This window comes from Vulpes vulpes, chromosome 6 (assembly GCF_048418805.1).
Source record: "Vulpes vulpes isolate BD-2025 chromosome 6, VulVul3, whole genome shotgun sequence".
Classification (NCBI taxonomy): domain Eukaryota; kingdom Metazoa; phylum Chordata; class Mammalia; order Carnivora; family Canidae; genus Vulpes; species Vulpes vulpes.
Genome location: NC_132785.1, coordinates 64,004,030 through 64,018,332, shown reverse-complemented (window position 1 = coordinate 64,018,332; position 14,303 = coordinate 64,004,030). Strand labels below are relative to the sequence as shown.

Sequence of the window (14,303 nt, the reverse complement as noted above, 5' to 3'; positions counted from 1 at the left end):
TTAGAAGACCTATCTAGTATAGAAAGAGCTAGATTGAAATCACCAAGTATAAGTGTATTATTATCAAAGTATTTCTTCAGTTTGGTTATTAATTGGTTTAAACATTTGGCAGCTCCCACATTTGGGGCATATATATTGAGAATTGTTAAGTCTTCTTGTTGGATAGATCCTTTGAGTATGAGATAGTGTCCCTCTTCATCTCTCACTATAGTCTTCAGGGTAAATTTTAATTTATCTGATATAAGGATGGCTACCCCTGCTTTCTTTTGAGGACCATTTGAATGGTAAATGGTTCTCCAACCTTTTATTTTCAGGTTGTAGGTGTCCTTCTGTCTAAAATGAGTCTCTTGTAGACAGCAAATAGATGGGTCCTGCTTTTTAATCCAGTCTGAAACCCTGCGCCTTTTGATGGGGTCATTAAGCCCATTCACGTTCAGAGTTACTATTGATAGATATGAGTTTAGTGTCATCATATCTATTCAGTCCTTGTTTTTGTGGATTGCTCCACTGAACTTCTTCTTAAAGGGGAGTTTTAAGAGTCCCCCTTAAAATTTCTTGCAGAGCTGGTTTGGAGGTTACATATTCTTTCAGTTCCTGCCTGTCTTGGAAGCTCTTTATCTCTCCTTCCATTTTGAATGAAAGCCTTGCTGGATAGAGTATTCTTGGTTGCATGTTCTTCTCATTTAGGACCCTGAATATATCCTGCCAGCCCTTTCTGGCCTGCCAGGTCTCTGTGGAGAGGTCTGCTGTTACCCTAATATTCCTCCCCATAAAAGTCAGGGACTTTTTTTCTCTTGCTGCTTTAAGGATCTTCTCCTTATCTTTGGAATTTGCAAGTTTCACTATTAAATGTCGAGGTGTTGATCGGGTTTTGTTGATTTTAGGGGGGGATCTCTCTATTTCCTGGATCTGAATGCCTCTTTCCCTTCCCAGATTCGGAAAGTTTTCAGCTAGGATTTGTTCAAATACATATTCTGGCCCTCTGTCCCTTTCGGCGCCCTCGGGAACCCCAATTAAACGTAGGTTTTTCTTCCTCAGGCTGTCATTTATTTCCCTTAATCTATCCTCATGGTCTTTTAATTGCCTGTCTCTTTTTTCCTCAGTTTCCCTCTTTGCCATCAGCTTGTCTTCTATGTCACTCACTCGTTCTTCCACCTCGTCAAGCCTCGTCGTTAGGACTTCTAGCTTGGATTGTATCTCATTTAATTGATTTTTAATTTCTGCCTGATTGGATCTCAATTCTGCAGTCATGAAGTCTCTTGAGTCCTTTATGGTTTTTTCTAGAGCCTCCAGTAGCTGTATAATAGTGCTTCTGAATTGGCTTTCTGACATTGAATTGTAATCCATATTTTGTAACTCTGTGGGAGAGTGGGCTGTTTCTGATTCTTTTTTTTGAGGTGAGGTTTTCCTTCTAGTCATTTTGCTCAGTGCAGAGTGGCCAAAAACAAGTTGTATTGGGAAAAGGAGAAAAAGAGAGAGAAGGAAAGAAAAGAGAAAAAGAAAAAAGAGAAAGAAGAAAAAAAGGGGGGGGGGGAAAGAGAAGAAAAAGAAAGAAAGGAGAAAAAAGAAAAAAAGGGGGGGGTGGGGGACGCAATCAGAAATCAAGAAGAAAGAGAGAAAAGAAAAAACAAAAAGCACAAAACAAAACAAAACAAAAAAACAAAACAAAAAAAACACGGGGGAGTATCTTCCGATTCTGTGTTCTTTAAGTCCCTTGACTTCCCTTGGAACTTGTCCCTCTAGCTGGTCTTCTGGGGGAGGGGCCTGCTGTGCTGATTCTCAGGTGTTAGCACTTGGGGGAGCTGCTCTGCCCCTGCCTGGTGCAGGGCTCAGTGGGGTTGTTCACCCCGTGAGGCCCCGGGAGGAAGCCACAGTGGCGGGGGCAGCTCTGGGACCCTGAAGTCAGCCCCCGCAGTAGCTCCGGGGCTCTCCGTCTGCAGGGCCTGGAGGCTCCCAGGCGGGGCCGCTGATCTGCTCAGTTCCAGGCAGGAGCGTCCTCGCTGTCCTGGGCCCTCCCGGCCTCTGCCTGTCCCGGGGGGAGGCCGGATCCTGGGCTGTGTCCCGGCGCCCTGTGCTCCGGGGCCTGCGCTGTTGGATTCGCGCTCCCGGCGGTGCAGCCTCCTCCGCGGAGCCGCCGCCCGAGCCCCTCCGAGCTGTTCCCGGAGTCGCGCCGCCCCCTCCGGGCTGAGCTTCTTCCTCCGCCCGAGCCGCCGCTGCCGAGCTGTTCCCGGAGCCGTGCCGCCCCCTCCGCGGAGCCGCCGCCCGAGCCCCTCCGAGCTGCTCCGGGTCCCGCCGAGCGCTGCAGCCCTTAGGGAGCTCGGCGCACTCTCCGGGGCGCAGTTCCTCTGTTACTGTCCCAGGGAGCCCGAGGGCATCCCCGCCTTTCTGGGGATCCTGCTCCAATTCCCTGCGAGCCCCTTTCCCCCGGGAAGGTCGGTGCAGCTCCTGCTCCTCCGGGCCGGGGCTCTCCTGTCCTGGGGACACTCGCCCCGGCCTCAGCCCGGCTCCTCGCGGGGCCCCTCCCCCTTGGAGGCCTTTTGTGTCTTTATTTCTTTTTCCCCGTCTTCCTACCTTGATAGAAGCGCGAACTCTTCTCACTGTAGCGTTCCAGCTGGTCTCTCTTTAAATCTCAGGCTGAATTCGTAGATTTTCAGGATGATTTGAATGTTTTCTAGGTAATTTGTTGAGGACAAGTGACTTGGAGACCCTACTCTGCCGCCATCTTGCCCCTCCTCCCCTGTCCAGGTTTTCTATTTCTTCCTGTTCCAGTTTTGGTAGTTTGTGGCTTTCCAGGAATGTGTCCATTTCTTCTAGCTTGCCTAATATTGGCGTACAGCTGTTCATAATATGTTTTTAAAATCGTTTGTATTTCCTTGGTGTTGGTAGTGATCTCTCCTTTCTCATTCATGATTTTATTGAGTCTTCTCTCTCTTCTTTTTAATAAGGCTGGCTAATCTTATCTATCTTATCTTATCTACCTTATTAATTCTTTCAAAGAACCAACACCTGGTTCTGTTGATCTGTTTCACAGTTCTTCTGGTCTCAATTTCGTTGAGTTCTGCTTAAATCTTTATTAACTCTCTTCTTCTGCTGGGTGTATGATCTATTTGCTGTTTTTTCTCTAGCTCCTTCAGGTGTAAGGTGAGCTTTTGTATTTGAGTTCTTTCCAGTTTTTGAATGGATGCTTGTATTGCGATGTATTTCCCCCTCAGGACTGCTTTTGCTGCATCCCAAAGATTTTGAACAGTTGTATCTTCATTCTCATTAGTTTCCATGAATCTTTTTAATTCTTCCTTAATTTCCTGGTTGACCCTTTCATCTTTTAGCAGGATGGTCCTTAACCTCCACGTGTTTGAGGTCCTTCCAAACTTCTTGTTGTGGTTTAGTTCTAATTTCAAGGCATTATGGTCTAAGAAATACAGGGGACTATCCCAATTTTCTGGTATCGTTTCAGACCCGATTTGTGACCCAGTATGTGGTCTATTCTGGAGAAAGTTCCATGTGCACTTGAGAAGAATGTGTATTCCGTTGAGTTTGGATGTAAAGTTCTGTAGATACCTGTGAAATCCATCTGGTCCAGTGTATCATTTAAAGCTCTCGTTTCTTTGGAGATGTTGTGCTTAGAAGACCTGTCGAGTATAGAAAGAGCAAGATTGAAGTCATCAAGTATAAGTGTATTATTATCTAAGTATTTCTTCACTTTGGTTATTAATTGATTTAAATATTTGGCAGCTCCCACATTCGGGGCATATATATTGAGGATTGTTAAGTCCTCTCGTTGGATAGATCCTTTAAGTATGATATAGTGTCTCTCTTCATCTCTCACTATAGTCTTCGGGGTAAATTTTAGTTTATCTGATATAAGGATGCTACCCCTGCTTTCTTTTGAGGACCATATGAATGGTAAATGGTTCTCCAACCTTTTATTTTCAGGCTGTAGGTGTCCTTCTGTCTAAAATGAGTCTCTTGTGGACAGCAAATAGATGGGTCCTGCTTTTTTATCCAGTCTGAAACCCCGCACCTTTTGATAGGGTCATTAAGCCCGTCACGTTCAGAGGTACTATTGAAAGATATGAATTTAGTATCATCATGATATCTATTTAGTCCTTGTTTTGTGGATTGTTCCACTGAACTTCTTCTTAAAGGGGAATTTTAAGAGTCCCCCTTAAAATTTCTTGCAGAGCTGGTTTGGAGGTCACATATTCTTTCAGTTCCTGCCTGTCTTGGAAGCTCTTTATCTCTCCTTCCATTTTGAATGAAAGCCTTGCTGGATAAAGTATTCTTGGTTGCATGTTCTTCTCATTTAGGACCCTGAATATATCCTGTCAACCCTTTCTGGCCTGCCAGGTCTCGGGGGTGGGGGTGGAGGGAGGTCTGCTGCTACCTTAATACTCCTCCCCATAAAAATTCCCATAAGAAATCCTCAGGGATTTCTTGTCTCTTGCTGCTTTAAGGATCTTCTCTTTATCTTTGGAATTTGCAAGCTTCACTATTAAATGTCGAGGTGTTGAACGGTTTTTATTGATTTTAGGGGGGAATCTCTATATTTCCTGCATCTGAATGCCTGTTTCCCCTCCCAGATTAGGAAAGTTTTCAGCTATGATTTGTTCAAATACATATTCTGGCCCTCTGTCCCTTTCGGCACCCTCGGGAACCCCAATTAAATGTAGGTTTTTCTTCCTCAGGCTGTCGTTTATTTCCCTTAATCTATCTTCATGGTCTTTTAATTGTTTGTCTCTTTTTTCCTCATTTTCCCTCTTTGCCATCAACTTGTCTTCTATGTTACTCACTCGTTCTTCCACCTCGTTAACCCTCGTCCTTAGGACTTATAGTTTGGATTGCATCTCATTCAATTGATTTTTAATTTCTGCTTGATTGGATCTAAATTCTGCAGTCATGAAGTCTCTTGAGTCCTTTATGCTTTTTTCTAGAGCCACCGGTAGCTATATAATAGGGCTTCTGAATTGGCTTCCTGACATTGAATTGTAATCCAGATTTTGTAACTCTGTGGGAGAGGGGACTGTTTCTGATTCTTTCTTTTGAGGTGAGGTTTTCCTTCTAGTCATTTTGCTCAGTGCATAGTGGCCAAAAACAAGTTGTATTGGGAAAAGGAGAAAAAGAGAGGAGAGAAAGAAGGAAAGAAAAGAGAAAAAGAAAAAGGAAGAAAAAAAGGCAAAAAAAGAGAAGATAAAGAAAAAGAAAGAAAGGAAAAAAAGTGGTGGGGGAAGCAAAGAAATCAAAAAGCAAAAAACAACAACAACAAGAACAACAACAACAACAAAAAAAAAAACACGGGGGAGCATCCTCTGATTCTGTATACTTTAAGTCCCTTGACTTCTCCTGGAACTGGTCCGTCTTGCTGGTCTTCTGGGGGAGAGGCCTGCTGTGCTGATTTTCAGGAGTTAGCACTTGGGGGAGCTGCTCTGCCCCTGCCTGGTGCAGGGCTCAGTGGGGTTGTTTACCCCGTGAGGCCCCAGAAGGAACAACCGCAGTGGCGGGGCCAGCTCTGCAGCCCTGGAGTCAGCTCCCGCAGTAGTTCCCGGGCTCTCCGTCTGCAGGGCCTGGAGGCTCCGGCGCGGGGCCGCTGATCTGCACAGCTCGGGGCAGGAGCGTCCTCGCTGTCCTGGGCCCTCCCGGCCTCTGCCTGTCCCGGGGGAGGCCGGATCCTGGGCTGTGTTCCGGCGCCCTGTGCTCCAGGGCCTGCGCTGTTGGATTCGCGCTCCCGCCCCGCAGGCCCCTCCGCGGAGCCGCTGCCCGAGCCCCTCCGAGCTGCTCCGTGTCCCGCCGCGCGCGGCAGCCCTTAGGAAGCTCGGCGCACTCTCCCCGGGGCGCAGGTGCCTGTTAGTGTCCCAGGGAGCCCGAGGGCATCCCCGCCCTCCTGGGTCCTGCTCCAACTCCCTGCGAGCCCCTTTCCGCCCGGGAAGGTTGGTGCAGCTCCTGCTCCTCCGGGACGGGGCTCTCCTGTCCTGGGGACACTTGCCCCGGCCTCAGCCCTGCTCCTCGCGGGGCCCCTCCCCCTTGGAGGCCTTTTGTGTCTTTATTTCTTTTTCCCGTCTTCCTACCTTGATAGAAGTGCGAACTCTTCTCACTGTAGCGTTTCAGCTGGTCTCTCTTTAAATCTCAGGCCGAATTCGTAGATTTTCAGGATGATTTGAAGGTTATCTAGGTAATTTGGTGGGGACAAGTGACTTGGGGACCCTACTCTTCCGCCATCTTGCCCCTCCTCTCCCTAATCCCCCATTTCTTAAATGATTTTTTTCAAGAGACAAACAGAGTCTATTAGAATTGCCTTTCTACATAGATGTCCACAGTTTGGAGTTGCTCAGAAGTAGATATCCAGCAAGGTGGAACCACTGGCAGGGTAGAAAGTTCCTTCATTTCCTTCTGAGGCCTCAAGTCTCTCAAGTAGAGCCTGGTCATTTGAATAATCAATTTGATTTTGGAACCTGTCCTGAAAACCAGGGCCATAGATGGTTCTTCTCAGTATCTGAAAGTCATTTCATCCAAGGGCAGAGTCAATACCCAGAGCCTTGCTGACAGTTCAGCCAAAGATGCTTGATCTTCACTCTGGGACTTCCTGTCCCAGTTGATACGGTAGTCAGTGATTGTTTCTCCTTCCGTGGAACACTGGAGGTTGGCAGTTCCCTTGCCCCCCAGACACACATGGTCAGTATGAGGTCCTGCACCAATGTAAAAGCTGACATAACCCTTGAGAGAAAAGACATGAGGGGGGCTCTGTGGGGATGGGGGATGAGAGCTCCGTGGAAGGGGCACTGACTATGAGTGTGAGGGCCTGGCAACCTCCATGCTTCATTGTTGCTGAGTCTTGCTTGGTTGAGGTTCTGGGATCTGCCTCACCTGTCCAGAAGGGGCTGAGATAGATATGGGAGGATGCTCTCTGTGGGACATCCCCTCAAGGACAGCCCTGCCTCACAGCTCACCCTGTGTGGTCCTTCCTCCAAATCAACACTCTGGGATGCATTTGTGCCTGAAGAAAGCAGTCCCTGTGGGCAGCTGCTCTGTTCCCCAGGAGGGACTTTGTCAATCATGGGAGGCTGCAGAACCAGTTGCCTATTCATGGGGTGATAAGACCACTTTCAAGATCCGTGATGTGGTCCAGCTAAGTGAGAGGAAGTGAGGCAGCTTAGTTGATTGATAAGAAAGTTTCTGCTTCCCACCCTAGAAGTTAGTTTGATATTGTCTCTCCATTTTCATGTTAGATGTACATGTTGTCTGTTCTATGGTGATGTTAACAGTTAATACCAGGAAGAATTCTTGACATTTACAACTGTAATAAAAAAAAAAAAACAGTATATCAGTCAATACAGGATGTGCGCAGACCACGGGTGTTGTGATGACCACTGTGTTTACTGCAAACTCCCTCCACGCAAAGTTGGATAAGGGTGATTCACCCGAGTGCAAAAGAGCAATCCAATGAAGCGTGGTCTTTGAATTTGAGCCAGAGTTTCCTTGATCTTTATTGAGCTCATCTATCTTCTTTTCCGAAAGGTTCTTAGGTCACCTAAGTTGAATTACATGAAGCAAAATATTGTAAAAAACTTAAAAAACCACCACTACATCCCAGTTTATGACTAAATTTATATGTACTTCAAAGGAGAGGAGTGTTTGAATTCTTGAGACCTACACTTTTGAATTTCAAAGACCAGTAATCTATTACATTTTGAAATAAAACAGGTAAATTAATAATGGAAACTAGAGGTTGCCGTAGAAGGCGGGAAGAGGGACAGTTGGTATGCGAAGAGGTAAAGAGCAAAGGTGGCATTCAGTGTCTGAGGTGGGGTGTGGGACATGAATTCTCATGCTAACAGAGAGAGCCACCTAAGCTTTCTATTTTCTCCAGTGTGACTGGGACCAGGGTGGCCTGAGGAGATTCCGATAAAAGCAAGCTCCGGTTGGCTTGACCTCATGGTAGTTGCTCTCCCTACTCTGGCCTCATCTCATTACCCAACTGCCCATCTCACCCAGCATTTCTAGAGGACCATTACTGAGTGCTCAAGCTGGTCATATCGTTTGCAATTACAAATCATACCATCAGTACCTAGCCGTAGTGCCCATTCTCTTTAGTTTCTTGAAAGTTGCCAAGGAAGTCTCTGGGTTTCCATACTTGATCTTTTCATATCAGGTTGCCTCATTCTTGGCACATGTTAGAAATTGGTCATTTTTACTATGCACCAGGCTCTCAGGATTCACTGATGAATGAGGTGTGGTTCTTCTCTCCTGGAGTTTGCGGTCTATCTAGTGTGGGAGCTGGTCATCACTTAGTGATTTGCATAATAAATTCCTTCACTGCAGCTGTGATAAACACTCTGTAGAAGCAGAGGGGTTATGGGATCATGTTACAGGGGGCAGGACCCAGTCAGGAGATCAGGGATGGCCTCCCCAAGGAAGTGGCTTTGCAGCTGAGATTCAAAAGCAGAAGTTACCTAGTTTTGCTAGATAATGTCTATCCCTCTGGATCTATTCTGCTTCATACTCGAGGAGGCTGACCTTAACAGTTCCTTTGCTCTTTGCATCCCACTTAGTCTGGCTTATGCGAGGCACCATCAGGAGATTGGAGAGAAGGAAGAGAAGGAGGCGGAGTGGTATTACCCCAGATCCCTGCCAGCCAGGCTGTGGGTTGGCAGTGGCTGCCTCCCTCTGCAGGAGGCTACAGCTCCTCGCAGCTGTTTTCCTACAGCTGCAGGCTCCTCCACTCCATGCTTTGAACCTAGAATGGCAGTGGCAGTACAGTACTGCCACACCCAAGGGTCGTTTATCAGCTTTTTCTTGGTTTCCCATAATGCAGTTAGTTTCCTATGACCGCCTTAACAAAGCACCATAAACGAAGGGGCTTAAAACCAGAGAAATATATTGTCTCAAAATTCCGGAGGCTCCAGTCCTGAAATCAAGCTGTCAGTAGGGCCATGCCCCCTACGAGAACTGTAGGGCCATCCTTCCTCGACTCTCCCTAGCTCTGGTGGTTTGCTGGCCATCTCTGGTATTCCCTTGGCTTGGCTTATAGCTGCATGACTCCAGGTTCTGCCTTTGTGGTTGCATGGTGTTTTCTCTGTGTCTCTGGCTGTCTTCTTACAAAGACATCAGTCATATTAGATTAGAGACCCACCTTACTCCAATATGACCTTATCTTAACTAATTACACTAATCTTAACTAATTATATCCATTGCAAAGATCCTATTTCCAAATAAGATCACTTTTGGTGTACTGGAGGTTAGGACTTCAACGTATCTTTTTTTGAGGGATATGATTCAATCTGTAACACCTGCCCACATCTTGTAAATGTCCCTTTTATCACATTTTTTTCTTTTTTAAAATTTTATTTATTTATCCATGAGACACAGAAAGAGGGAGAGAGGCAGAGACACAGGCAGAGGGAGAAGTAGGCTCCCCGCAGGGAGCCCGATGCAGGACTCCAGGAGGAAACTCTGGATCACACCCTGAGCCGAAGGCAGATGCTCAACCTCTGAGCCACTCAGGCATCCCCAGATTTTTTTTTCTAATCATGCCATTTGAGAGTACCCTCTGTCTCTTGCTAGGACCTTCTTCCTGATACACCAGGGATAGGGTCATTTGAAGGGGAAAAAACATTTAAAATAAAATAAGGATATGTTAAAAAAAAAAAAAAGCCCTGAGGCAGGAGGAAGTGCTGTGGGCTTATAGCTGCATTAGTATCAAAAGAACAGTTAGTAGGGCTCAAATAAGCCTGTCTTTCTAGATAATTCTTGTAAAACTATCCCAAATCATGCAGGAAGTCATTCTGAAAAATCTCAAGAATGTGCTTATGTTTCTAACTGTGATTTATTTCTGCCCCAGCTTAGGAGTAATTTTAAGAGTTTACTATTAAAGGACAAAAATAACCTTCCTCTGGGCCTGATGAGGAGAGAGCCAGTATGAATAATAAATCAAAGCCAGAGGCAGAAGACAGTAGGGGCAGGGATGAAGGGATGATCTAGCAGCAGCTTGGCACCAGGTGCGGCTAGAAAGTGCACCATACTCAGGCTGGGAAAACTGGCATCTGCTGCCGACAGCCGGGCCTGGGCCTTAGGCAGGAGCAAGCTGGAACTTCAACATGAATACGGTGGATTGTGGGGTGCCCACCTGCGGGGGAGTGAGTGTGCCAGTGCTCAGCCCGTGGACTTTGCCTTTCTCGGGCTCTGTGCTGCCTGTGTTCCTGTGCTCAATCATTCTTTCTGTGTCAAGACCACCAATTAGACCACAGCTTCATAGGCCCTGGGGGTTGTCTGTTCCATCACTCGAATACACTTATCATGGTAAAAAAAAAAAAAAAAAAAAAAAAAAGAAGGAAGGAAGGAAGGTAGGAAGAAAGGAAGAAAGAAAAAACAAAGATACCTGAGACTTGAGCAGTTAGTAGGAGAGGTAGAGTGCTTTGGGGGCCTTATCTATCCTCTCCCATAATCTCCAACCATCTTTTGTTCTTTAATATCTTTCCTGATCAGGTGCTATAAAAATACAGCCTCAAGGCAAGTTCCTGGGGCATCTTCCAACCAGACAGGCACCCCTCAGCCCCTCATTTGTAGAAATTTTGAAGTTGTCATTGTATATTATGCTTTATAATGTATGAGTGCAGCCTTGTTACTTGGTCTGCTTTATCTCCAGCGTAATCTACCCAAAGCACCTATTGAACCCATACAGGTTCTCAAAAATTCTGGTTGAAGTGAAATGATTTCTTCTGCCCACAGGATGTCTGACCTGAAAGTGAGTTGTGGTCTACAACATATGAGGAGAATGAAGGAAGACCAGTGAGGAGCTCATTTCCAAGATGGTAGCCACAGGAAGAACCCCAGATCTTTGGGTTTTGGCTCTAAAGACAGGCCATATCATTATAGGAACTTCTGTTCCCTTCAGCCTTACCAGAATGGGGTGGGGATGGTTGAGAAAGGCACTGCTGACCCAACATATAAACTGTCACAGCGCTTCCTGCTTCTTTGGTAATATAAGATGGCTAGAGATGGCTATAAGGCTCAGGTCATTGATATTTCATTTTCAGGGTCAGGATGCTGCTTAGGAGTCCCAGGCAAATCAGCTGATGTATCACACAGCAATGGGGGAAGATGTGTCCATTGGTCTCATTGAGAACAGAAGGCAGAATGAAAGATTTGAGGGTTGTAGGGACCTTTGCAAGCCTTTGAATCCAAGTGTCAGCCTTCACATCCTCTTATATAAGCTCAAGCAGAGAGCTGCTTTTCCTGTTCTTTAAGTGGGTTCCTTGAACTTATAATCTGTTTCTTTGAATTTGCACAGACTGTGGAAAACAGGCAGCTGGGCAACCCTATCTCTGCTCAGACAAGATGCAGACAGAATATGATCTACAAGACTGGGTTGGACAGGATCCTGGAACTTGGGGGTCCTCTTTTCACTGCTTGCTTGGGTTCTCAAGAGGTAGCTATACTGTCTTGGAGAGACTGCTGGATTTAGGCTTGGAAGATCTGAGTTTGCATCTAACTCCACAACTGACTTGCAAGTCATTTGACCTCTCCAGTCCTTGGTTTTCTGGATAATAAAATGGGGATAATACTGCCTCACGTGGCCCTGAAATAATGGACATGAATACACCTTGTGATTGATCTACAGATAGACCTACACTGGGGCCAGCTGGCCAGTGTGGAAGATCAGAGGGGCAAGCTTTGGCTTGTCACCCATCAGGAGGCAGAGGGACAGTACTATGGGTAGGGTAGCAAAATAATCAGTCCCCTCCTCTCTTACTGGGGCTTCAAGAATCTCCAGGGAGAACTGACATCTATAACAAAGTTGCTCTGGAGATCAGGATCACAGAATTCTTGTTGGTATACAAAGTTCAGGATGCCATATTGGTTCCTCTTATACCAGTAGACAGTATAATTATTCATTTTTACCCCCTGTGATTTCATACTGCAAAATTTTGCTTCCTCTAAAAGAACAAACATCTCTTGTTATTGCAACAAGGCATCTGGCTTGATTCCTAAAACACAAAATCAAGGGAAAAGGAAGATAGGAGAAATTGAGGAACCATATCGGCATATCAAGAGACCAAGGTACCAGTGTTGGATTACAGAGCCACCTTCCCATTTCAATCTTTCCACAAAATCTACCAGGAGTAACTTAATCAGGGAGCCATTTATTTATTCACCCAATTATTGGGCAAACATCCATCAGCCTCTATGGTGTGCTTAGGGCTGGACTGGGTTTTGTGGGAGTGATGATGTTTATTAAGGCTCTCTGGAGCTCACCTGGTTCAGGAAACTGCAAGCCTACTATTTCAAGTCTCCAAGGCCACTCTTGCAGCTGGGCAGCAGAAGAAGCAGGCAGATCTACTGTGTGGTTTCCCCTGAGGACTAAAGTCCTCAGCTTCCAGAACCATCTCATGGCCTTTTCTTCATCATCTCGGCCTGGAGTGGCTCAGCAACACTTCTGTGTGCTCTTGAGCTTGCCTGGGGACAAGGAAGAAATGAACCTGAATCAACAGACATTCTGCCCCCAGAGAACAGCCTTACAGGTGTACAGACCATCTAGGGATTTTCTCTTTCTGTTGCAAATGATAGCATCTCCATGCTAGAGTGAGACCAAGCTTTTGGCAGTGGAAATATTTAGCTTTGGACAGTTCTGAATACTTCTTTCTCCCCTATTTGTGGATATCCCTTTTATTTTTTGTGGAAATATATTTATTTTGGATCTTTTATTTATATACCAAGGGTGCTGCTTCCTAGGAAGGGACATAGACTTTGCCACTGTGCCCATCTTCCATAGGATGAGAGCTTATAACTTGTAGCGCAGAATTTAATAGAAAAGAGTATTATGTTGGGTTTAATTTTTAGTAGCAGTTAAGTGTCTACTGCTGTACTCTGCCCATATCAAGTGCCCTGTAAATGTTGATGCTGGACTAAAGATAACACAAAACAGACATAATGGGAAGATGAAGCAAGTGGAGTGGGCAAAGGAAATTAAATGAAAGAAATCAGAGTTAAAGCATGAAAAACAATTTAATGGAGTATTATAGAATTATCTACTGAAAGGACAAAGTAGAACAAACTAAAAATAAAGGAGGATATAACAGCTTGGGTAAGAGGAAGGTAGAGACAGAGAAAAGCTAGAGTAGAACAATTACTTCCACGCAGTGGTTCTCAATCTTGGCTGCACATTGGGATCACTGAGGGCAGGTACTGAAGCCTAGGTGCCACCCCCAGAGAGTTTGATTTAATTGATCTGGGGTGGATCTGGGCATCAGGATTTTGGAAAGCTCCCTCAGCAGTTCTGATGTGCATCCACAGTTGAAAACCATTGTGTAAGAGAATCATTTAGTCAAAGAATAAACCTTGCAGTTAAGGCGTATTACAGTGTTGTCTTCAGGGGACAAGGCAAAAACCTGTGACCAAGAGGGTCTACCAGTCTTCTCCTTGTCCTTTCTCCAGGACAAGCAGAGACCCTCAATAGGTCTTTTCCCTGGAAATTTCTTGCCATTGACCCCTTAGGAATTAGAGGCCATGAAGAGGTCAGCATCAGCCATCATCCTGTTCCCCTGAGTGCCTACAGCAATGCTGGGCATTTCCTGGGTGCTTAGTGACTAGGGACTATGTTCTTTGTCTTTCCAGGTCCCATGTTGATTGAAATGGGTTAGGTCTATGATTCTTTTTCCTTCTCTTAAGCCTGCCTTGATCTTCAAGATCCAAATTCTACTCCACCCAAACTCTCGTCTGAGAGGCAGAATTCAGCCAGGGGAGCCCACTTGCTGTGATTCCTTACATTGGACAACACATCACTGTATATATTATGTGAGAAAGAGAGATGGAATGCAGTCTGGAGCACACCAGACCTAGAGAATAAAGGGCTCTTGCTGTAGTCCAAATTTGTGTTCTCTTTTTCTTCCCGCCCTCCTTTCCTTCCTCATTTTTGTTCTGAAATTGCTCGGCTCACAGAAGACCATAGGTCACCAAAGGAGACCTGCCTTTAAGGATGAAAATACGTCCAATGCTCTGAAGTGGCCACCTGTTTTGGAGGGTGTGAATTATCTTCTGCTTTCCTGGAATTGCTGATTTCACAGTGAAGATTTACCACACAAAGCTGGTAAGAGAGCACTGTGTGTAGAATGTAAAGTTATTGATGCTTCTGGAAATCCTCTCTGAATTCCCCTGCTTGCTGGGAGAACTGGGTGGGGAGCCGGGCTGGTGGTCCTCAGGTAGAACATGGAGAGGTCAGAATAGGGGCTTTCATGCTAATAGGAGACTAATCTTATACTTTTGTTGGTAGAAGTCTCTTTATTAAAAAAAAGAAAGAAAGAAAGAATGGTAAT

General features: G+C 45.6%; 2 protein-coding genes and 1 long non-coding RNA gene across 3 annotated transcripts in view; 1 reads left to right on the top strand and 2 right to left on the bottom strand.

Annotated features, from left to right (window-relative positions):
• The window catches only part of LOC112909605 (T cell receptor alpha chain MC.7.G5-like), a 531,968-nt gene that overhangs the window by 138,554 nt on the left and 379,111 nt on the right, over positions 1 to 14,303 (bottom strand). The gene's annotated exons all lie outside the window — the stretch shown is intronic.
• The window catches only part of LOC112909593 (T cell receptor alpha chain MC.7.G5-like), a 122,512-nt gene that overhangs the window by 54,898 nt on the left and 53,311 nt on the right, over positions 1 to 14,303 (bottom strand). The window lies entirely within an intron of this gene.
• LOC112909599 (uncharacterized) overlaps positions 1 to 14,303 on the top strand; it is a 77,164-nt gene that overhangs the window by 16,264 nt on the left and 46,597 nt on the right. Inside the window, exon 3 of the long non-coding RNA XR_012002088.1 lies at positions 13,930 to 14,077. This is a non-coding gene — a long non-coding RNA (uncharacterized lncRNA). The remainder of the gene's footprint in view (positions 1 to 13,929; positions 14,078 to 14,303) is intronic.